At 36.7% G+C, this 24,416-nt stretch overlaps 1 protein-coding gene across 1 annotated transcript in view; it reads right to left on the reverse strand.

Moving 5' to 3' along the window:
- Positions 1-23,872, reverse strand: part of syt1a (synaptotagmin Ia) — a 163,616-nt gene extending 139,744 nt beyond the window's left edge. The window contains 2 exon segments of the mRNA XM_044108664.1: positions 22,116-22,190; positions 23,796-23,872. The gene's annotated coding sequence lies outside the window, so the exon portion shown is untranslated.
- Positions 23,873-24,416: the final 544 nt, after the last annotated feature.

Raw genomic sequence — 24,416 nt, forward strand, 5'->3', positions numbered from 1 at the left:
CAGCAAGGAGCATGAGTCAAACAGCTTAAGAGAGTGCAACCGTGTCTGCTTCTATCACAGACTAGCCATTAAAACAGCATTATATCAGATTTAAGCAGATGCCTAGTTATTATCCTCTAGAGGGCCGGACTGGCCCCATGGTGCTGTAGTAATGAGTGTTTTTTTTGTCTGACTGGGTGGACATGTTTGTCCCGAAAAAAAGGGGGTTTGGTGCTCACAATGAACAAAATGGACCTCTAAGCCCCACATTTGCATTCATCTTCACAGGATATCTTTTTAAGCAGCGAGATTATTGAGCACAAGGGTAAATAAAAAGTAAACTGAAAACAGATGGTGGTAAATCCAGACCACTTACTGTTTTACCTTTCAAGCTTTTAAGCAGTACAATTTGACGGTTTTATTCTTCCTTAGATAAAATAATTTGATGAGCTTTAAATTAGTACAACTTTCTGTGGCACCAGTACAAAAAAAAGAGATGCCACCTTTTTTCCATAACATATAATAAAAGCTATGTAAGGGACTGGATGTGGTGTCTGAATAAGATCAGTCTGCCCATAAACCATGTGAAGAAGCACAGATCATGATATCATTGCTTTATAAACTTGTCATACTTTAATTTACAACATTTAAGTTAAATAGAGACAAACCTATGGAAGATGGCACCTCAAATATAGATTTTGCACCCTTTGCAAAACTTCCCAAAAGCATGCAGATGGCTGGTGTTTGCAGTAGTTGGTGTACAATGTTTTGTTTTGTTGTTTTTCCAGACTTAAGAAAATGGTACAGAGTGTGAGGAATGGTAGTAGTAGCATTATGCTGTGGACCTGTTTTATTGCTGGTGGTCAACGTAAAAAGACAAATGAAGACCAGGAAGACTATGTGAACTTTCCAATTTTGGAATAATTGTTTTTTTTTTCACAAGTCAATGATTCTAAACACACATCAACAGTTTTCTAAATAAATAAAATGGGGTATTATCGAGTTCCTAGAATTTTTTCTGAAGGCCTTGACCTCAACCCAATCAATAAACAGAGAGTTCAAATATCCACCCAGAATAATAGAAGCTTGCTGGTGGCTATAAAAAGCTTGTGGTCAGATGCATCATGTTAAGGAACATTCATTCAAATGACAGTGGGTGTATATAAAAATATTTGGGCCTCTATTTAAGCTTGGCCAAGTCTGGACTAGAGAAAATTCTAAATAAAATTCTCATTTTTGAATTTACTTGGAGCTGTATAATGATTCCACCCAGGAATAAGAACAGCACTATAATGTACAGAGACGGAACAGTACCTGTAAAGTGACAAATAATGGTTGGCGTTTTATAAATGAATAGTTTTGATAAACTAGTCTGAGGATGTTAAGTCAAAATTCTGCAACTAGTGTATTTTAAAGTAAACTCTCTGCAATGCTATACTCTGTAGATGCTACAGAGACACTGAAATAAATATAGAATCAAACATTTATTGAATTAGATGTGTAAAGTGGATTGAAAAATAATGCTCTTTCCTGGTTTTTAAGGGGCCATTCATGAACTGAGTCAAGCACGTCTTTCTTTAGCTGTAGAACCCCTTAGGTAAAGACAACATGCTTGTTTTTTTTAATTTTCTAGCATCTCAAGAAGAATCTTACAGGGACAACCTGACAAAGAACGATGTTCAACACTTGCATGTGTCAGCTACAGTAAAGCCCTAATGGGTGAGGAAGTGCCTGATGGTGGGGGTTGGAGGGGTGTTGGCTGGCATGACAACGTACAGCAGGCAGAGGACGTGGTTGCCATGGTGACAAACAAGGATGTTTGCATCAGAGTAAAATCTCAGCAGTCCACAGCGGAGGGCACACATTCCACTCCACTGACAGTGACGAAGAACAGTCAGGGCTAAAGTTGGTTAAAAATAAGGTGTGTTGGACAAGATGCATCACTCCTTATTCATTTCTTATTGCTTCCAACAAAAGGTTGAGAGCCACACTATAGAGGTCCTGGGGGACTCCAGTCTAATGGTGACCCAGGGATAACAACATTAATGACAAACCCTACCTCACTGTGTTGGATTGAAAAATAAAATCATCATCACAGTGGGGTCACTTAGCGATATTAAATCTGCAACACTGATTATGTGCATTTTAATTTTTGGTGTTTAATCCTGCAGTAAATTTACTGAGCATGCATGACCTTGATTGGTTGCAAAACAATAGAGAAATGCAATGTACTCAAACATGCGGCTGTCTTTTGACAAACATCCACTTAACTGACAGGAAAAAGGGAACCAGAATGCTCTGCATGTCTCTGACAACTACACTTCATGCTTCTCAAATCTTGCTGAAATTATTCTGACACATTTTTAATCCATCAAGGTCATTTATATCTTGGACCGGGTGGTGCTAGGGCAATGCTGATTTTAATTGCTTTCTTACTCCATCCCATCACGGTCATTTATTTTGCACAAACACTGCTGAGTGTCATGTTGTTTCATGACCAACACATCCTCCAAGGGTGCCCAAAAGTTGCAAGTTAAGTGAAATGGAGCCAAGAGGCAACTTAGGACGTCGCTGAATCGGATTCTCCTTGTGGAGCTGACATATTCTGGAGACAATGAATACTGACAGAAAAACAGAAGTTACCCTTTGCTGCCTTGGTTGACATTCAGTTTCTGGTGATGATGGATTGGTAAATGTGTAATTTTGCTCAAGGTGTGCATTTGTTCACCCTTTGTAATATTCAGCACAGATTACCTAATTCCCCTAAAATTGGAGGTATTATCATTTTTATAAACTCATGAATAACAGCCTGAAGACTGCACAGAAGTTTTGTATATCCCAGGCTAATCTCCTGGTTGACAGGTGCCTTACTGACACAAAAAGAGCAAATCAAATAGAGACAAATTATAATCAGGACCGTTTTCAGTCCATAAAAACAGTTTGTTGGTATTATTTCAAAGAAACATTGAGTGTGTATTGGTGTAAAAATAGCATTCTGAGGAGCAAAATCAGACAAAATATAAAAAAAAACTACATTCTGCAACATCTAAAATGTAGTAAAAAGGAGCAAAAATACTGGGCAGTGCCTTAAAAAAAAAAAAAAAAAAAAAAAAAAAAAAAAAAGCTCCCCACAATCAGTATAATGTCTCTGGTGGCATTGCAGAAAAAATATTTTAGGCAGATTTTCTGCAAGTAATTTGGAGAGTTGTTCAACAGAAAAATCTACAAATAGGTGAATCTGTGAAGAGCAGAGGGTCAACTACATTGGGTTTTAATTTTAAATATACAGACGTAGTACAATTTTTAGAGTAGGCTGCGACAGAAACAAACTTTAAAATAATCTGTATCAGATTTCCATCCATCCATCTTCTTCCACTTATCCGGGGTCGGGTCGCGGGGATAGCAGCTTCAGAAGGGAGGCCCAGACTTGTTTTGGTATCGGATTTGTTTTGGTAAATAAATATATAACTCAACATGTTGTGAATTTTGTCACCAGGATTTTGAAAATAAAAAGCACAGTGTAATTTAGTGAGGATGGGAAAAAATAATGTCTATGCATTGCGGTACATTCACTATGGGAAGTGAAAGTTTTTAGTCGATCACCAACATTATACTCACTGTAGTAATTTTGGACAATGCAATTTACAAGAGTTGTGATTACATGTTTTCAATGAAGGTTTGAAAGTGAAGCCATTGCCATTTTCAGATAAGCTATAATACCACTCACACCTAATTACTGCTATGACTACCGGCTGATCTTTGTGTAATTCAATAGCTTAATTTTGTGTTTACAATTACAGAGAAACTATTCAATATAGCAGTGTGTAATGTGTGATTACCCTAGTGTTTAGTAAATGCATGTGTAAAATGCCTGCAGGCTTAATATTTGATGGCTGTATCTGTAGCAGTTGGGTGGGTTCTTATGAAATTACACTCCAGAGCTAAGATGACACAACCTGCTTGATTTATAAATTCACCGAGTAGTTTAAGCAGGTGAATTATACGATACCCCTTCATATCTCCATAGCAGAGTGTGGATGAGGAAGAGACGGAGAGCATTTTTAAGGAGCCTTATTACATTCATGAGACACTCAAACGTGCTCCAGGGCTGATTTTTTTTAATACTGCATGCCCTTCAGCAATAATTAATCCACTCTTTCACGGGCAAAGGGGACAGTTCACCCACTGCGTACAGGCAAGACTGGAGGCTCTATGGGACCAACATGGAGAAAAGAGGCCAAGTTATTGTCCCTTAGCAGCCTCCATACCCCCAGATGGTATTTATCTCCAATAACTTCCTCAGGGAGCATCGTCGGGCAGCAGTGGGAGAAATACTATGGCTGGAAGATGCAGTTTACCGGGCCTGAATATGAATCAGGATATTAAAAAGTTGTAGGAGGGCAAAAGCAATTTCCTGCTAAAAGGGATTTTGAAATTACAGCTCTCACATTGGCAGCCTTACCATTAAAATTATTTTCTCATTCGTACCTATCACAAAACACCTACCTCCACCATTACCGTACATATAAACCCAAGATAATGTCTGTAAAGCAAAGTCTGTGACAGACAGTCACAAGGAAACATGGACTACCTTGACAGAAGTCTATTTAATAAAGATTTCTCTTTGCATGACAGATGTGAGTCATATTAATCTGGTTAAACTCAGGGGCCACTTGCTGAGAGAAGCTAATTAAGCATGTAATAAGTCAGTAATTTTGTAAACTATTTCTGAATCTCCAATTAAGATATAAAACAGTTTTTAAGAGGCCCTTCAGAAATTCTAGGTTGTGATTTTCTGACCGTTTTCCTCCAGATGATGCATAAACTAAATTGCAATCACATGCAACTGGAAGACTCAGCTTTTGTTGCTGATAAAACAATGCGTTTGTGGGTTCTGTGCAAATGAGAGAACCACAACCTTTGTTCTTTTGTGAGGAGAGGCCCATTCATGGAGGGCTATATTCAAAAGCTTTACACCATGAAACTGCACACTGTCACATAAGCAATATGATGAAGTTAGCTTAGAACCAAAGCTGTCCTCATTGCTAATGAAAAAACAATGTAAGAATTTGGTTCTTTTGGCTCTTTAGCAATTATTGCGCTAAGTGGCATTACTACTAATCCCATTTGTAGGGACAACATACCTCTTCACTGAGCATTTTCTAGTCTGGATGTGCAGTATTTCTTCTGTTTTTGTTTTATTATTATTTTTTTGGTTGTTTTTTACAAGAACAAAGGTTAGTCAATATAAAATGTTACCAGTGTGTCCTTTTGAAAAGACCCAGACATCAGTCAGTCAAGTAACATAAACCTAAATGGAATAAACATGCAAAGACACTTGGTGATTCTGCATCCCGTTTCTAAGTTTCTCTTCTAATAATAATTTCTGCTCTGTCTGGATGCTCCCTGCTTCAGTCCGAATGCATGTGCTTGAGTTTTATATTCAACACGCTGACACTAAACTGAGAAGAAAGTCTGTCATGAACTGATTTTGGGTCAAACACCGGGCATTAGGAAAAGCATTCTAAACGTCGAATGCATGTTTTCTGTCCAATTGAAACAAGTTTTGATGCATTTTGAGGTAACACTCCCACCAAAACACAGCAATGTTTCCAAGTTTTAGCTAAATTTAACCATTAGGCAAAACTCAAACCAATAAATAAGTTTAGTGAAAACAGAGATTTCAGACTTGAAGTTCAACTTGCAGTGCCTATACCAGCAGCAAAGAGATTTCCAGACCAAGAAATAAACTTTTGTTAAGTTCCTGAGACTGTGTAGGCTATGCTGAAATCTGCAGCTGCCCTAGTGTTCAAGGCAAAGGCATCTGGAGAAAAATGTCTCAATCAGACAAGTCAACGATGAAGGTGTTTGGCAACAATGTCAATAAGAGGAGCAGCAAAAGTTAAGCATTCAAAGCTAAAAATATCGTCAAGTATGGTGGTGTCAACAACATGTTGTGGGAATTTTTACTGCATATGGTGATGTTAGAATAAATATAGCTTCCAACAAATTCCTTAAGTTTATCTTAAACTAACAGCTAAATGAATCAAATGTTGATAAAGTGGGTATTAAAATTATCATTACAAACAAACATCAAAACTAGTTTTGGGATTAAAGTCAGCCATTCCATCATAGTAGTAAAATATCTAATAACTACAGCAGAACTTTGTTAAATGCTGCATAAAAGTGTGTGTGGCCGATATGCAACTTTCTTAGTTTAGTGTCAAATAAGCAAATATTACTATAATAGTGACTCTGCGGGGATTTGTAAAAATCCATAATAAAGTCAAACTAGAATATCCAATTAATGTTGAGATTTTCTTCAGCTTGTTTAAGAATGTGGGGCAAATAAAAAGACTTAAAATGAACCTGAAAGTTTTATTTCTATTTTGCAAGCTAAATTAGGCTTATTGAACCAGTTCAAGAGTTGGGAAAAAAATAAAAAAATCACATTGTAATTAATAATATATTGATCACAATACAGTAACAAAAGGGCACTTGCGTAATCCTTTGATTCTGTATCATTCATTGATTTTCTACTTCAGCGTTAATGATGATGCTGATCAAAGTAAAATCGATCTGATGTTACATGAATGTACATGGTTACGGAGGACAATCCTAGAGATGGAGTGTAAATCATGATTCATGAACCAGCGTGTCTCGCTCTCAGTGACGGCAGTGTTACTGTCCGAGCTCAGACACCCACTACCAAATGGCCACACAAGGTCACACCATAACACACATCCTATTTATATCCTCCATTTTATATTGCTCTCCAGTAGAGAGAAACACACCCCTCTGTCTTACAATACCGATGCTTCTTCGCTCTTCAATCATCTGATAGAGTCATCATAATTGAGGGTCTCCAGATAAATGCAAAGTAAATCTGGCAGATGCCCTTTCATCCTGAAGGTCTTTGGCTTCTCGTGAAAAGTTCACCCTCGATAGCTCATCCAATACAAAAGGTTAGCGCTGTTTAAACATCAGGCTTGAGACTTTGGGTTCCGAAATCCTCATTAATAGCTCACTAACAACATCACAGCTCCCCAGGCCATAGCCAAGTGGCCACTTGACTGCAAGTCAACATCTGCTTCTATGAACTATATACAGACCCTTTCTAAGGAATTAGAAGCTTTTCCAATTTTTTCATGCTTTGTCACACTGGATCTACAAATTTGTATTTAGAATAAATTTCCTATTCAGATGCTATGTTTCAGAACGACACGAAGCAGTACAAAATTAAGAAAAAGATGCCAGGTTTTTATAACTACATCTCTAAATATTGGGGTGTGAATTTGTTTCCAGCTCTCCTGAATTGATACTTTGTAGAATTACTGCATAAAAACTTTACTAGGCTCCATCTCCACCAGGATGTCCATCAAAAATATTAAATTAAAGCCCATTCTCTTTTGCAAAATAATTCCAAGCTCAGACAGACTGGATAAGGAGGGCCAGTGAATAATTTTAGAATTCATTTGCCACATTTTCAGAGTATTGGAAATTGTTTTGCTTCATTTTTATTGTGGAAAGACATGCTTGGGACAGGAATATAAGCCATTTAGATCACAACCTAATCCTAGGAACCACCCCTTATGTGAGGGAGGGGCATTTTGTAACCATATTTAATATAAACCTAGTTTATTCTTTTAATCTCGGATTATGCACCTGAATACAAGGTGGTGTCTGATTTTTCTTCTCTGCAGAGATTGACACAGTACAGAACTATGATCATTCCCTCAGTTAATCTGATCCACGACCACCAGATAATTTTTTTTATTGTTTTTAAATTTACTAATTTTAATTGGATTGAGAACAAAAAACAATCTACTCAGCATAATGATGCCAACACCGTGTTTAAAGAGAGTTGTAACTTTCTTTCAACTGCAGCGTTCTTGTTGTCACAGCCAGATTTATGGACTGCATGTCAAATTGTTTTCCTTTCTACAGGTACAACAAGTACAATAAAGTAATACAGTCACACTAAGAGAAACATATGATACTAAAGTCATAAAATTACTTGAATAAAACAATAAAGTATTAAAAGTACAAATCCTGAGAATTAAGTCATAACTTTAGATTAACTTGTCATAATATTATGACAAGTTAATCTTGTAATATGACTCTATTCTTCTAATTTCACAATACCATTCTTGTAATTTTATTTGTTTTATTTTATTAGAACAACTCTATGTTCTGACTCTGATTTCTCCTGGTACGGCAAGCTTTCTATTTTAGCTTTCTATTTAGTCAATTCAGTTAACATTTACAAATGGTGTGTTTCTTATTTCTTATAAAATATTGTACAAGTTTAATCTTTCATCTTTAAAATGTTTGTTCACCAACATTCTCTAAAAACCCATTACAGCTTAAACATACATAATTTAGTAAAACTGAACATTGTGAAAAACATCAAAGTGTGTAAAGCAGTAATGCAGCATCTCTCTGAACACAGACTGTTGGATTATGATATAGAGCATCTGTAGAAGATCCAGTGAGTACATAAACGTACGTTCTACCTGGGGAAACAAGCTGTGCGGTCATTTAGATTTAGGGGACGGAAGCACAAAGTGTTGCCTTGCTCACACTGTCTACGTCATCTGGTAAACTGATTCACGGGAGCCTCCTTCCTTAACGTAGTCAAAGCAGCAGGTAATACTGCAACCCAGGCCCCCTCCCCTAACGCCGGCTGATCATGCTTTCAGAGTTATTGGGTAATCTGGGAGAAGAGGGTGATAGGCCATCTGCCTTTTAATGACTCCTAGTTGAACATGCATGGCAGTCACCATGGATTTGCTTGACGTTGTTAGCACAGACTCTGGAGAGACTCTTCCATGTGCACTGTGCAGTAGCCAATCGGCACTCCATCAGTAAAACCTGTGGGAGGTGATAAGCCTCCTTTACAGCAAGGGGGGTTCCCACCAATCACAACAATAGCAGAGATCCTGGGTAACCAGCTGAACCAAAGTGGTATTTCAATCTTATCAGTTCACAGACAAATGGAAGAAAAAAAGTGAGATATATAATAAGGCATGAATTGTTGCAGGAGAAAAATCCTTATTCTTTTTCATATAAGATTAGAACTCATTTCAGAATCAACAGATTGCTACTTCCCTCCGTGCTCAAGACAAACAAATCCCAAGTGAAGGACAGAGGAAAGTAGAAAAAAATAAAAATGCCAGAGAAGTAAACTCAGATTTTGTCTGATGGCGCGAGAACAACAGAGGGATACGCTTCTATAGGATGAAAGCAGCTGCTCATCTTCCTTCTGATTTCCCCTCCCCTCTTCTTATCGTCTTTCCATCTGCCCACACATCCTCAACGTAGAGTCCCTTCGCAACTAGAGACGTAGCCTATATGAAGCAGAGTTATGATCAGCTGTTGCGCTCCACCCTGCACCTAAAGCAGGTTCTGAGCACATTCGGGGACAAAAAACAAACTGCACATGATGACAAAAGGCGCGGCAAAAACAGGCGCCAAATATGGAGTCCAGGAAAACGGTGGGGAGTTGGAGTGAAGAGTAGCACTAGTGTTACATTATTAGGACTGACCGTCAACAAATACATCGCATATTTGTTTTACAAAAACAAACACTTTCATCAATAACTTGCTGAGTGAGCTGTGAATAAAATGTACTTTCCTACCTGGCAACAGCTGCACACCTTCAGCTCCAAAGCTGTCAGTCCTGACGAGAAGGCTTGTATGGAGTGAGGAGACTGAGAAAGACGATGTGTGTATCTGAGGGTGTGTATGCATGTGTTATGCGTGTGTGGCTGTGTGTGTGATGCTGAGAGAAAGATGGAGAGAGAGCTGGGAGGGAAAGTGAGAGGTGGAGCCTAGCTCAGACACGAGAAGGAGGGCTGGTTGATGGCTGTCTGCTGCCTGTACACCCAGTCTGGAGGAAGCGGTGAGGGTGGCACTACATTTTCATCTGATCAAATACCCACACACACACACACAAGGCTGATGCTCCTTATACACAGCTTGGAGAATAGAAACCTGAAAGCAGGGGGGTGAGGGGAGGAGGAGCAGGAGGTGTGAGAGTCAGGAGAGGCTGAGCTGTTTAAGCCCAAGCATCGTCACGCGGCAGTTCCTCGGAATCCCTCCAGTAAGAGGTGAACTGCATCACCGAGTCCTTGTCCGTGATTGGCTGGATAGCAGGGAGATGCCAAATTGTGGTGGGCAATGCTGTGTAACCTAAAATGACCCTTCAACATATTAAATGCCTGGTCCATCTTTGTCTGGTGGGTACATGTCACTATCAAGGACAATTTTATAAAAAAAGCCTTCCTTGTTAGAACCCTTACAAGGAAGGGTCCTAACACATGATGGTGTGTGTAATTGTGTGTGTATATATCAGGGCACAGTAAGACATGACCTGCCCTTGCACATGAGTGAGTACAAAACACACATCCATGCACATAACCTCTTAAAACACCTTCTTAAAGAAGGGAAGCCGATTTGTATAAAGGCAACACCTGGTAGACACTCACTGTGCAAATGCTGCATCATGTCATGCTGAACACAGTACTAAGAATTAACACTTTCGAAAAGCACAGTACTCGATTATAAATCTTATTATTATGACAGTACCACAGAGCTATCTATGTAAAATTTTTCCTACAAATAAAAACTAAGGTGCAGGTATCTAAATCTGAAATGTAGAATATTTTACATTTAAATTGCTAGTAAATATTGAATAAATTACACATCAAAATCACTCAACAGGACAAAAGTTACTCCTATTCAACATCTACGTGCTCCCACTAGCTAAGATTATAATTATATCGCAAATATGACTATGAATAAGTTATGTTACCATTACGACGCAGATTCACCAGGTAACTATGAACCCATTCAAGCACTGAACAGATGCAAAGAACAAATCAATGCATTGGTGTGCCATACCTTTCTTCAGCTGAATAGAAACACTACTGAAATAATTATTTTTGGACAGAAATCTGAACACAGTCGGCACTCAGCTTCAGCCATTACATATAGAAATGAGACTCCTTTTTTGAGTAGACTCATTTCTTCTGATGCACAGCAACTCCACATCGACAGAAACTCGAACACATAACCTGAGACCTGATGCGAAACGTGAATCCTATGCTCATTCCCAAATTACACGTCACAAAATTTGTATGAAAATAAGAGCAAACCCATTTGCCTGATAAATAAGGTTCACTCAACGGCCAATCGTGAATTTTGGTCAAGCATTGTACATAGAACTTGTTATTTCAGGACTGCAGAAGCAATATATTTTAATTTTCTCTGATACATAGCTTGCTGTATTAGGTATTCCAAAGAACACAAAAGTATGGTAAGTTGAATGAATCTAAGAGTAGATTTAATCCATTTTTGAATTACAGAAACATTACATCTAATAATTTAAAATTTTCTTTGTTATAACGAAAATAAAATAAGTGTTTAAAGTCCCTGGGGCCCTCAGGATCACACTATAATGTTAATAAGACTGTCGGCCTTTTTATTAACAAACTGAAACAATTCACAGATTAACTGGTAATGAAAATAATCATTTTATGCAAGTTAAGCTATCAGCCAAATTACCTGAGCTTCATCAAAAGGTAATAACAGTACGGTTTATTATGTTAGCATATGCAAATAAAACAGCACACTCCATTTACTAATGAAGATCACATTCACTGAACTGCTTTGAAGCCATTTAACACCCTCAACATGCAGCTTGCCACATGTCTTTCCCTTTCTCTTTCCCGTCAGCCTACTTTCATGTAAGGGACACCAGAGCCCACAAAAAGACCCCATGGAGGGGGAAAAAAAAAAAAAAGAAAAAAAAAAGATTTCCCTCATCTGAAAGCACAGTTGAGAAGGTTACCTCAAAATCCTCCAAAGAGACTGTTGCAGGCTTCTGTTCCAAAAAACCAAAATTTCCAATAAAGGCCGTGGGTGGTAACAGGTGGTTTTTGGATTTGTACACACTTCCGAATTGATTTATTTATTTATTCTAAAAGTAGAGACAAAATAATTACTAAAAATGTCTTGTAACCTAGTCGAAACAACTTACTATTTGAAGCTCTAAAAAAAGTGGTCAAAAAAATCATTTTACAAAACCTCCCGTCCACACCAGACATTAACCAAACAATCCTCCACCAAGCACCCGGTGTGTTCTTTATTACTCAAATCAATGGGAGGGTCTAACAATTAACAACGTAAACTAAACAATTCCAAATATAAAAATTACAAATTTTGGTTCTAAATTAACTTAAATATATTCCAATTACCCAAAGAAGAAAACTAAATTGGTAGAAATTACAAACTACAAAAATTTAGCATAAATGGCCACAACAGAGACCTTTTCTCTTTGCACATCTTGACCCAAATCTCAAGCTCTGAGCTGCATATTGATTATTGCCTTTTGTGGTGGTTCGTCTTGATAAAAAAAAAAAAGAAAACAAAACAGGCTTGTTGGTTTTGGAGGGGCTCCACTGGCACTCTGACGACAGCTTAAACACCAGCTGCATCCTACCAGTTTCTGCTCAGGGAAAACCTGGCCACAGTCACGGCCCTGGCCCTTCCCCAGCCAGCAGGCCGCGCTCCAGCATCCTGACTCTAAGCCTTCTCGCTCTAGAGGACGGAGGTGCATTACAGGCCCAGAAACGATCAGGCAGGAAACATCCCCGACCTTTTGCTATACAAGCAGGATCCTCTGTCACAGAGTCTTTTATCTAATGAGCTCAGAACTAAATCAAAGTGACAATATTAATCATGTGACGTGAGAAATAATTAGAGGGGCAATAAAGGGCTGCATGAGTCCCCTTCTTCATATTCTAACATGCGGATAGCTGATTGCACCTTTCTAAGTCAGTGATAAAAAGGTTCTGGAAGTAGCACTCATCATTACTTTTCAGGAAAATTATAAGCAGCAATGATCATAACTGAAAGTAAAAATAAAAGTTTTCTTAAATTTTGACATCTATATCAACAATTAGCAAACTAAATGAGATAGCTTTTGAAATAACACAAGCAAACACTGTTAAGCTTTAATTTGTACCTGACTGCTCTATTAAATAGGAAACTTAATTATTAAAGATACACGAGAAATAAAAACAAAATACAAGAACAAGCTATTGTTTAATTTCTTTCAATTTAATTTTTTTTTTATCAACATGGGTATTTCCAAAGAAAATAGTGGCATATGTTACCAATTGTATCAAAAAGAGCTTGATATATGCATGAAGGTTGTTTTTGTGGACTCTGGCTTAGTCATCCACATTTAGCTGAGTGGCTCAAGTCCCTCTTTAGAAAAATCTGCCATCCTCCACTGTGTGATTCACAGAGGAGAGGTTTATCTGGCCCTTACTCTCTGCCCCGTGAAGCCTGGGGTTTCTCTCTCTTGTTTACAGATCGACAGCATCTCTGGGAGAAGGTGGGTGACAGCATATGACAGACTGATGGATGACTTGACACTCATGTGCCTCTGTGTCATTCCTGCATCCACCTTCCCTCACCCACTCACACTCTAAGCTTAGAGGGAAGGATTGCTAATGCTCATGCATGTTGATGAAGCTCAAACTTGCACCTCTTGTTCAAAGCATGCATCCTCTTAAGGAGAAAAGCCTGACGGGTAAACAGTGGGTGGCTGTCAGCATGCCTGACTGTTAACAGTTGAATGAAAAGCAGCAACTGAATCTGCATAGAAATGAGCAAGATTCCCCAAGAAATTATACATCAATGTCATTTTAAGAGAGGAAAAGAAAAAAGACTGACACTGCTTAACAGGGCGATGTTGGGAAAAACGCCCTCAGTTGTCGCTTTACTGTTGAAATCAAAATCAAACAATGGCACAAATTAGATGCTACTTCAAAATGTAAACAGTTTGGATAAACAAAAAGTTTCAAAGCGTAGTTTTTGGCAGGAACTAGTGTATAATTAGAATTTGGCTTTTGTTACTGAGTGACATGGCTTAAAATGGACTTAATTAAAAACTTTATAAGACAGGCAAACAAATAGGCTGGCCAAATTAATTTAAAATATGAGCCTAAAACTCCCTCAAACATTCCTTTCCAAGCTCTGATGACGAGCAAACAAGGCTCATATAATTATTTTAACACCCTCTTAAGTTAGAATTGTACTCAACAAGCTTTGAACAGTCTAGCACATATTTTCCCTCCATTTCAAGGAAAATCTAAAAAAAGAAACACAACTGATGATGCCCTTTCAGTTTTCTAAAACTTTCTCTAAAACTTGTCTTTCCTGGGTTTCTTTCTCATCCAAAAGAGTCCATGGTGCTGGCTGACAGTTTCACTATCTCAGTTTGAGATATAATTTGCTTTTTCAGAACAATTTTTGGAAACAAAGATGTCAGATTTCAGTGCAAAATTAAATGTTTTAAATATTTTGGATAGATAAACTGAAACATTATTCAAATATACTTTGTTGAAGAACTGACAGTTCCAACATAAACTTAAAATCATAGGTATTGTTGCAAAGACACTTTTTACTTCATTTCTATGAAGTGAAGTGATATTATGTGGACATTTTTAATCATTAAAGTCAAATTAATGTATAGCCTATTAAAATACATTATCAGTCTATAAGCAATTCTTGTTTCAATAATGTTTGCGATGCTACATGAAGTCCAAAAGAAGTACTAATGTAATGAATGTGGGTTTAAATTTTTGCAGTTATTTAGAAAACATATTAAGGTGATTTTCAACACCAAAAACCAAAATGAATCACATTCTCTTATGTGTTATCGACATAGGAACATATCCAAAACATCCTTGTGGCAATTTCTCTTACCGTTGCATCCAAAGCTCCAACCAGCCCTATTGCTCTTCTTCTCCAAGCATTAACATTCCCACACAAGCTGTGATACAATCTCTGATCACATGATCAAACCTTGGCCATTTTGGTCAAGGTTTGATCATGTGATCACTCAATATATGTGACCACCTGACTTTCAGATGATTCTGAAATGGAAATTACATATTTGCGTGAAATGATTTTTTTTAAGCCAAAACTGAAATTCTATTTTTGCTCCAAGTCAGAAACAGCAACAGTACCTGTAATAAGGTTATAATTTATTCTACAGAATTTCATAAGTATGCTTTGCTAAAGTGTTACAAAGACTCTGAAGTGATCTGGAAATTGACTTAAGGACCTCATCACTGTCTTGTACAGTCCATCTCATCTCTGAGTGTATTAAAACCTCTAAATGACCCAAACCTGTGATCTAAGCAACAAGATTAAAAGAAAATTTAAGAGTAGATTAATCATTCATTTCTATCTCTGATCCAACATCCAGCAAATCTATTTTTAATAACCTCTCCCTCATTTTTCCAAGTGACTGCACCCCCACACTTTAGAGATGAATTCACAGCATGGCAGTAGGCATTGAAGTGGAAATGCAATGCAACAAATGATTTCCTCATCTGCCTCTGTCTTCCCCTCAAAAATCCTCAGAATAAAAACATGATCTAAGCACCTTATTCTTATGTTGTTCCAGCACTGAAGCTCTCTCCAGAATACCAACCAAAACTGGAAAAAAAAAACTAGTGTTTCCCCACCAATCATCACTGATATTTTACTGTTTCAGTGTGAATTCCTGACCTCTTCCTCTTTATTTCACTAGTGATTTACTATCACATCACTTCCCTCCAGTCAATCTATTCTTAGTCTTGGTATCATCTTGGAGAAAAGGGTTATTTTTAGTCAGCCAGTCATGTGGCTGTAGTGCAAATGGAGTCTTGCAGCTGTAGGTTATTGGTCTGACTCTTCATCAACAGCTCCCAAACCACAGGGGGAAAAAAAATCTTCCAAATCCTGGAAATTTTTAATGTCACCTCATAGGTGCTCTGGTTAATAATTTTCTTCAGCAGCATTATTATCATCCCAACCTTAAATCACTACATTCACCCGACTTAAATCTACCCAGCACTTTTAAACACAGGAACAACCCACAAGCTTGATTGAGAATAACCTGGAAACATTTCAACATAAAAATGTTAATGTAATTATCAACTCTTCAAAAGGTACGGTAACTATTAGTCGTTATTTAAATTACAGAGTTGTAGTTTGACTTTGAATCACTTGAAGTTGTTTGAATAATTCATATATGCATATAAACAAAATATCCACAGAAATATAAGTGTCTACTTTTTAGCTAATGTGCTGAAACTACAAATGTTTTTTATTTAGTAAATAAAATAGCATTTCACAATGTGGGCTTTGGAGGGACAATGTGGCGCAGTTTACAAATAATCATGTACTTTTTTCAAATAAATTGAACAGCTATATAAAAGTGGGAGATGTGTCCCTAAACAAGATTAACCAAATACATTCGGCAGCAGTGCCTTGTTTTCTCAAGGTCTTTAACAATCCACAGGGTTGCGTTTACTTTTTCAATCAAAATCTAAAAGGTTTTAAGCTCTAAAATATTCCTTTAAGTGAAGGATTTACTCCCATTTGCTCCACAGATAGCTAAAAATGGATATTTGTGATTTAAACTATTACAGTTAAAGCAAGTCAGAAAATATAAGCCCTTTACAGTGAAATCATTGAATTGCAATGATGAAAATATTTAAACAATTTGTAATGCTCATCACTCTACCCACAAAACTCCATCCAAAGTTCCTGGTAATGCACCATTATGAAGGAGATGGGAAAACTGCCCATTTTCCTGGAAATGCCTAAGTTAGCTAGAAATGCACACATTGTTTTCACTGGCTGAGCGACAGCAGCACGATGCCATTTGCTTGCTCTCAGATTTCTATGTCATGTTTTACATCGTTCTGTGTATGAGTGCAGTTTATCTTTTTCTTGTGAAGCACTGTGCTTCTTATTCTTTGATAGGTATTATTTAAGTAAAATTGATTTGCTAAAAATCTATTTTATTCTTTGATTTGTTTAGTAAATCTATCATTTACAGATTTGAGGATCTTTCCTTTTAAAGATGCCTCCACTACCCTGTTCCTCTACAATTATTATACTCTCAGTTTATATTTACATAAAACAGATATCCTGAAGTGTTGGATTTAGAAAATCTTGTCAATCAAAATGTTGGACAATCTGGTAGATGAAAAGATGAAGACTGTGTCCTCCCACGCAAAAAGACATCCATTAGTTTACGTTAATATCACAAAGTAATATATTTTGTACATTTCAAAGCAACACGCACAATCAAAATGAGAAGGCCAACTACAAAATGAGGTATGCAATTCAACCTAGTCCAAAACTGTCAAGGCTGCAATGACAAAAATACTTTTTACAAAGCAGATTTATCTACACCTGAAGGGGTCAAAACAGATCTCAGAGCCAGAACAATTATACACAGAATGGTTAAGGAGAACTGATGGGGGCTACTGGCACCTTGTAATTTTCTATAATCTATAATTTAGCTCTTTAGAAAAACACAAAAAGACTTCGATTACCGCTGAAGTATTTAGACATTTTGTTGCAACCTTTAGAAGGAGCAAAGGTTTGTTATGCCGTTGCGGCTGACGCAGCTGCTGGATCTGCACTGTAATTTTCATCTGTGATCATCCACAGTTATCAGTCAAGTTCAACAGACTGGCACATCCCACCTCCCACTCAGTGGAGGAAATAGTTTGGTGCAACTGTTTCAAGAGCAAGTCACAATAAAAGGAGGCCAATCTGCCAGGAGTAACTTTGCAAGAAGTTCACAATGCTTTTTTTTTTTACTGAAAAAATTTAAGGCAGTAGGTACAAAACAAATGTCAAGCCTGGTCTCATCTGTGCAGTTTACAATTGCCTCACCATCATAATAAAATTGTGTAATATTTATATCACAAAGAGCTGCAATAACTGTTTGGGTAAAAACAAAATTCTATTTGTCCAGTTAGATCACTTTTCTATTTTCTTACTTCTAACTTTGGCAGCAGAAATGGAGAGGTTAATGATGGCAGTGACAGAGGACATACAGCAACATCAACATTCAAATAGCAAAGTCTTATCAAGTTCATATCAGAAAAGTTTTTATAGTTTCAAATAAAACATGTACTAATTTACCAAAAGGTCAGACAGTATCTCATGCATAATATCTAGTGTGCAACAGAAAATGCTGCATTTTTATGTTTAGTTGTACTTTATTTTCCAGCAAAAACTATAAAAGTAAATCAGTTTTTGTAATAATAATAAACAAAGAGTCGAATCTTTATATTTATCCGCACATAACCTGTTTACTTTCACTTGCAATTTTCTTTAAAAACTGTAATTCAAAGTTGTTAGTACATAAAAATAATAAGTCAATGGCTGTTTAACACAAAGCTGCTTTGGGATACAAAATTTGAGCTTTTACAGCTGAAAATGTTCCCCATCATCCATACATAGGTACTACCCATCGCTGCTGAAAGGCCTACATGTGAAAAGCTTTTAGGATAAAAGCAGCCACAGTACTGGAAGTCCATTTGGAATAATTTCAGCCTATTTTCTAAAGAATCAGGCCAAAGTATTATTTAAAGAAAGAGAATAATACAGAAAGGAAATGAGAATTTCATAAAAGCTACAAGGAGAACAGAAATCCTATTGAAAATGGACCCTGAAGCACTCAGATTCTGAAATGTCAATGGCAACCAGGATGTGTTATTTAGACAGCTATTTGGATAAGTGTAAATGACAGCCTTTCAAGTCACCATGCCAGCATTACATCTATAAGATCTCCTTAGTTGACGAGAGAGAATAGGTTTCAGTGAGTCTAACACAGTTGTTTTTACTATAGCAACCAAAGGTAAGTTTGGACTTTTCTTCGACTGCAGTACCTGTATGCTGAGATCAGAATATTAATGTGAATGCAGAGTAACTGAAAAGTTTATACCAATTCATCAGTGACAGCATCTTGACCACCTGTATTTTTTAATTGCCTCCCACAGATTTCCAGATATCATTCTGCAAAATATATTAGTCCTTGCAAGTCAGAAATGCTGAAGTTTAAATTGCTTGGTCTCCATGGAAACCTGTCCAGGTTTAAATTGTATAGCTATTCCACTTTGTGCACCGGTGCCACTGACAGTGAAACAGTCACACACCATGTTGCCATCACCATCTGCCCCGACATTTTGTACTTTGCCATTTTACTTGATGGTCTCCCGATGACCATTGTAAATACACATGCGCTTACTGGGCCAAATAATTCAACATATGCTTCATCAGACTAAACCCTTTTTGCTAAAGACATTTGCAAATGCAAATTTCAGTCAAAAACTTTTGCAACAGGCTTCTGTCTTGATTACAACCCTCTGTTAATATAAAATCCCATTCAGTTCATCTGGGGATGACAGTTTGAGTCAGATAGTTAAAACTTCAGACAAAATTAATTATTGAGTTTCACCTCATCTGACCAGTCACTGGTCAAATGAAAAAGGTTTCAAAGAGTCCAAATTAGGATTTTAAACCAGAGAATAGAGTACCAACTGACAAGCATGGTGGTGGTAGAATAATGCTGAGTGTTTTAACCGATTTTCGAATAGATAAAGCAAACTAAACCTGAGCTTTTGTAATGGCCTTGACTTCGCTGAAAATGTATGGACTGAGCCAAAACGTAATTTCTGTGACAGGCAACCAACAAATGTAACTGATGTCTCAAATTTCTTATAACTAGTATAAATATTCAGCCAAAATTACACCAAAAGTTTGTTGATGGCTACAGAAGTTGCATTGTTTGTTAAATAATCACTCCTCCAAGGATAAAGAATGGTTCAAATGAGACATTAAAACCCCCAGAATCCCAATAGTTACTAAGCATCTCACAGGAACTGTATTTTTAGCATTTACCTAACATTAATATTTTAACATATATTACAAAAGACGGTGTATTAAATTGAGCCTTTATCAGCCCAGTTTTAGGATTCCTCCAAATCCAGTCACCAGTTATTACCCCAGCAGGCCCCAGCCAGAGTAGGAGGGCTGATTGCAGCTCATCAGCCTGTCAGCTGGAAGCGCATGCTGAATGGAGCCCAGGGTCGAGTGGCTTTCCCGGCTGCCACATTTTCTTCACTTCACTGCAAATCAAACGGCTGTTGTTTTTAGGCCTGAGATCAGTTAATTTGTGGAAAAGACGAGGGAAGGTGGATTACTCAGCATGCCTTGGCCTGGTTATATCTCTCCATTCAGATGCAGGGAGACGGGCTCGTCATTTAAAAGGCAGATGAAGCCTCGCTGTGGCACATCACGTGACTAGCCGCTCTCGCTGCTCTCCGCCTGCCGCTTGGTGCCATTGTTCAACACTGTTCAAGCTGAGTCCTCATCCATATACACTCAGGGGAGATCTTATCCTATGTATTTGACCTCTTCCCGTTACTATAGGCTCTTTCACAGAATGCACTGTTGGGAAATCTAGCTGCTTAAAAAGACTGAAAGTAAAGTTTGCTCTTATGGTGTGAATCAAATGCGTATACTTCAGTGTTAGTCGCTAATGCAGTTAGTATGAACTGTAAGTATTGAGAACATTCATATGCAACACAAACTACCTCTGAAAAAGGCTTGCTCTGTCACTCTGCTTTTATCCATAGCTCAGGGTTAGCTTTCTAATTTCAGCAATATGCCTCATTGTATTAACTGTTCTACATTCCAAACAGCAAAAACAATTTCTTATTATATTTTCAGAGTTCCCAAGGCAGCTCAGAGAGAGCCAGAAGATCATTTTCTCACATCAATTACTCCAGTTGCAAATAAAGAAACAAGTTAGCAGCAAATATCAAATTAAGTCTCTCAATTACATTTTAATTAAGGGACAGTAATGTGTTTTGAGAAGGCACAGATGCACATAATTTCCAAGTATAATTGGCAAGAGAAACCATTTCTAGATCATTTGAAATGCACTACTAAAACAGTCATTTCAGGAATCTGGTGAGAAGCAGGTGGTGAGATTTACTTGAGGGAGAATAATACCTAAATCTGGTTTGAGACAGAAAATTGAAGATGAGAAAGTGAAGGCACACAGACAAGATAAGGTAAACTGTGTTTGTGCATACTGTTTCAAAGCAGCTATTGCACTATGGGTAAAAAAAAAAAAACTGTTTCAAATCAGAAGATCAGTACTGGTCTTTGAAGCATATAATCAGTGAGGCAATTCTTCTTGAATGCATATAATCAGAGCAGCATTTTCCATCCAGCAGGGTTCAGATAAAAAAAATAATACAAAAAAACATCCAACATATGAGAACCGTTACTTGTGTACAACTGAGGCTTTGATTCTTATCAGGACTGATTGGCAAACACCTTCTAAGATACAATCTACTCCTAAAACAACAGATGTTGATTTTCACTTTCAAACAATTTTGATCCTAAAGTGGTGAATCTCCCCAATGAAACAATGGTGTCTTATCACATAGTAGCTCCAAACTTGAGAAATAAACATTTTGCCTTCTATTGCTGCCAGATAAAACTTGAACCCCCTCATTCAAGCCTTAGTTTAGCAGAAGTCTATCCAATATTGCCCCGACTGCCCATCATTTGCTGCATGTTGTGATGACAGACTACGAGATATAAATGTCTCAAAGCATAAGGTAGTTATAATAAACTTAAGGCAAAACTAAACCAAGGCAAAAACCAGAATCTTATATAGAGATGAAGTAGAAATATATGACTAATAATTGGAAACAGTGGTCAGTATTCATCTGAAATTTGATAAAAACAATCCAAAAAAAAATTTAGTTTTTTTTTTTTTTTGTTGAAAATAATTGTTTTCTCTCATCAGCTGACTAAAACAAACTGTTCTCATTTCTAACTTTCAGGCAACACTTCAAAGTTGAAACTTTTTTTTTTTTTTACTTTCTTGGAATTACAAAGGAGCGTTTTCTCTGTTGAGTAAAATAGCTCAAAATATTTTCATGGTCTTTAGGTTGTTGAGTTAAGCATTTGCAGAGACAAATACTAGTATGTATGTATAACTTATTTGCAAGTATACATACATACTAGTTACGAATAAATACATACTGCCATGGATGCAGAGATATGCATGAATGTATGTTTACATACTCCCTTATAAATAGACATGGCAGTATGTTTACGGCAATGTTTATAACAGCAGCAATACTGCCATAAACAAAAAATCTCAATATTGTTTATACTAAATCTGCAAAAAAATAATCTTATATGCAAAGGTTGAACACTGTCCACCTTCAACAACTCAGACTTACCTTGTGAGTGTTTGAGAAATCTTCAGTACAGTCTTTATATGGTGGCAGGTGAACCTTTGCTCCAGAACAAGTGATCTTCCAGTCGGTGCACCAAAAAAAATAAAAAAATAAATAAAAACATAGGTAATGCAGTATACTCCAATGTATTGAAACCCTAAAATGTAAAGTTATAAAGCTATACGAGTCCAGACTGAGTGGAATTTGTGCCTGTGAATATCTACTGTTGACTGTATTTTCACTTCACCTTAAAGAATCATAACAGGATCAGCAAATAGAAAGAAACCATTAGAATTGAAATGTTTATGCACGAAAAACCAGAGGTCTCCTGACAACGTAAACTTTAGATGTGTGTCTGATGCATTTTTGCTTACAAGTTTTTTTCTTTTTTCAGTGAAGTTACATACAATAGATTATTCAAAAATTTTACTGAGGTAAGAGTAGTGATGCTTCATAATATTACCCAAGTAGAAGTGGAAAGTACAGTACAGCTACTCCTAAAAGTCCTTTTTAAAAGAAAATAAATGTATTTAGTCCTTACTCATCTCTGCATATGACTAAATATTTGTGCAAATAGCTCACGAAGTGCAAATAACTGCTGTCCTTTTTTAAGGAGAGAAATATGTAAACAAATTGTATATCAAACTGTCAGTCTTTGCCCTTCTTGATATTTAATTTATTTGGTTTAGGTGCACACGCATTTCTAAAATAACCTGCATCTTGATATGGACAGAAATTAGCTGGAACTTCCACTTCCAGCTTTTTATCATGTTGAAAAAGATATGTTTAACATATTCCTTTCATTGTTTTTTGTAACAGCTTCCCTTCTCTGTTCTTCTTCAATGTTAGTACAGCAATTTGTGGATTTGTTTATTTTGTCTTCTGAAAAATAACTGTCTTTTATCCAATTAAAGAGTTTAGAAATAATTGCTTCTAGCATATAGTCATTATAGAAACAATGAAAAATCATACGCATTTGACAAACATCAGATGCCAATATCTGCAAGAAATATAAATTCTATGCATATGAATACATTGACAATACTTATTTAACTGCAGGATTTTATTTGGCACTCGTTTCCAGTTCTGCACTATTGTATGACTTTCTTTTCATAAAGAGTTTGTTTTCTGCTAAAATTACTTACAGAATGTGACAGTTGAACAGTTGTCTCGCTATTACTAGAAATAACTTCTCTAGTTTTACAGCAATTACAGGAAACCAAAAGAAAAATTATTCCAGGAGTGAATCCTGATAGGTAGCTGCGCCAACACATTTGCCTTAATTACCACCTAAACAGGTCATAATGTTTAGCAGAATCCTTAATGATGCGTTTCAAGCAAGCAAAACTTGGAGACATAAATAAATGAAAACTGTATTTTTGAGGGGGGAAAGGAGGCCATTAAATATTCTAAAATTGGGACTAACTCAATTAAAATAAATAAAAATTACATAAGTAAATAAATTTTATAGGTGAACAAATCTTACACTTTAACAGATTAAACCAGGTCATAATGTGGACCCCATGAAAGAGTAGCCATTGTTACGGCAATAGCTAATGGGGATTCAAATAAACAAACAAACCATCGTCACACCAAATTAACATCAGCCAATAAATAACAGAAAACCTAAGCAGACACAATTATTTTGAAGAAAAAAGTTCAGAGACGCTGTACATGTCTTACCTGGACGCTGGAAATATCCTTTGTAACTCCGAGAAGGACCAGGGACTCACCTGCTGCGGAAGTAAAATTAGCTAATGAACAGGTGCAGCTCATCAGTCTTGATTGCGACAGCAGCGATTAAAACGGGGGAATCAATGTTGCTCCTTTACAAATCCTCATGTAGCTGTAAAACATGTGCCAAACTTTTGCGTCTATTGTCCTTTCCATCTGCTCATTAAAGTCACTTTTAATTGTCTTAAAGTTAATTTGAGATTGTTTTCCTTTCTTTAAATGTCCGTACAGCGAGGAAGAAATCCTTTAAACAAAATATTGTTCAAATACAATTTTCAATTAGGTCAGTTTATTTATTCATATGACGCTATCGTACAGGTCAATTACACTCATTGAGTCCTGGTTATTAAGCAACACAGTACAGTGTATTATTCAAATTAGTAAAAAAATAAAATAAAAATAAAAAATTAAAAAAAAAAAAAAAAAAAAAAAGGAAAAATCTGCATTGTCAAAATTCAAAGTTGTGTGTGGTTGGTTGTGTTTGCGGACTTAAGTCATGCTGCCATAATTATAAAACCTGTGAAAAAACATCCGAATTATCTAAAAGCACTCAAACTGAAAAGTATTTTA

The sequence above is a fragment of the Gambusia affinis genome, linkage group LG23 (assembly GCF_019740435.1).
Source record: "Gambusia affinis linkage group LG23, SWU_Gaff_1.0, whole genome shotgun sequence".
In the NCBI taxonomy this organism is placed as follows: Eukaryota; Metazoa; Chordata; class Actinopteri; order Cyprinodontiformes; family Poeciliidae; genus Gambusia; species Gambusia affinis.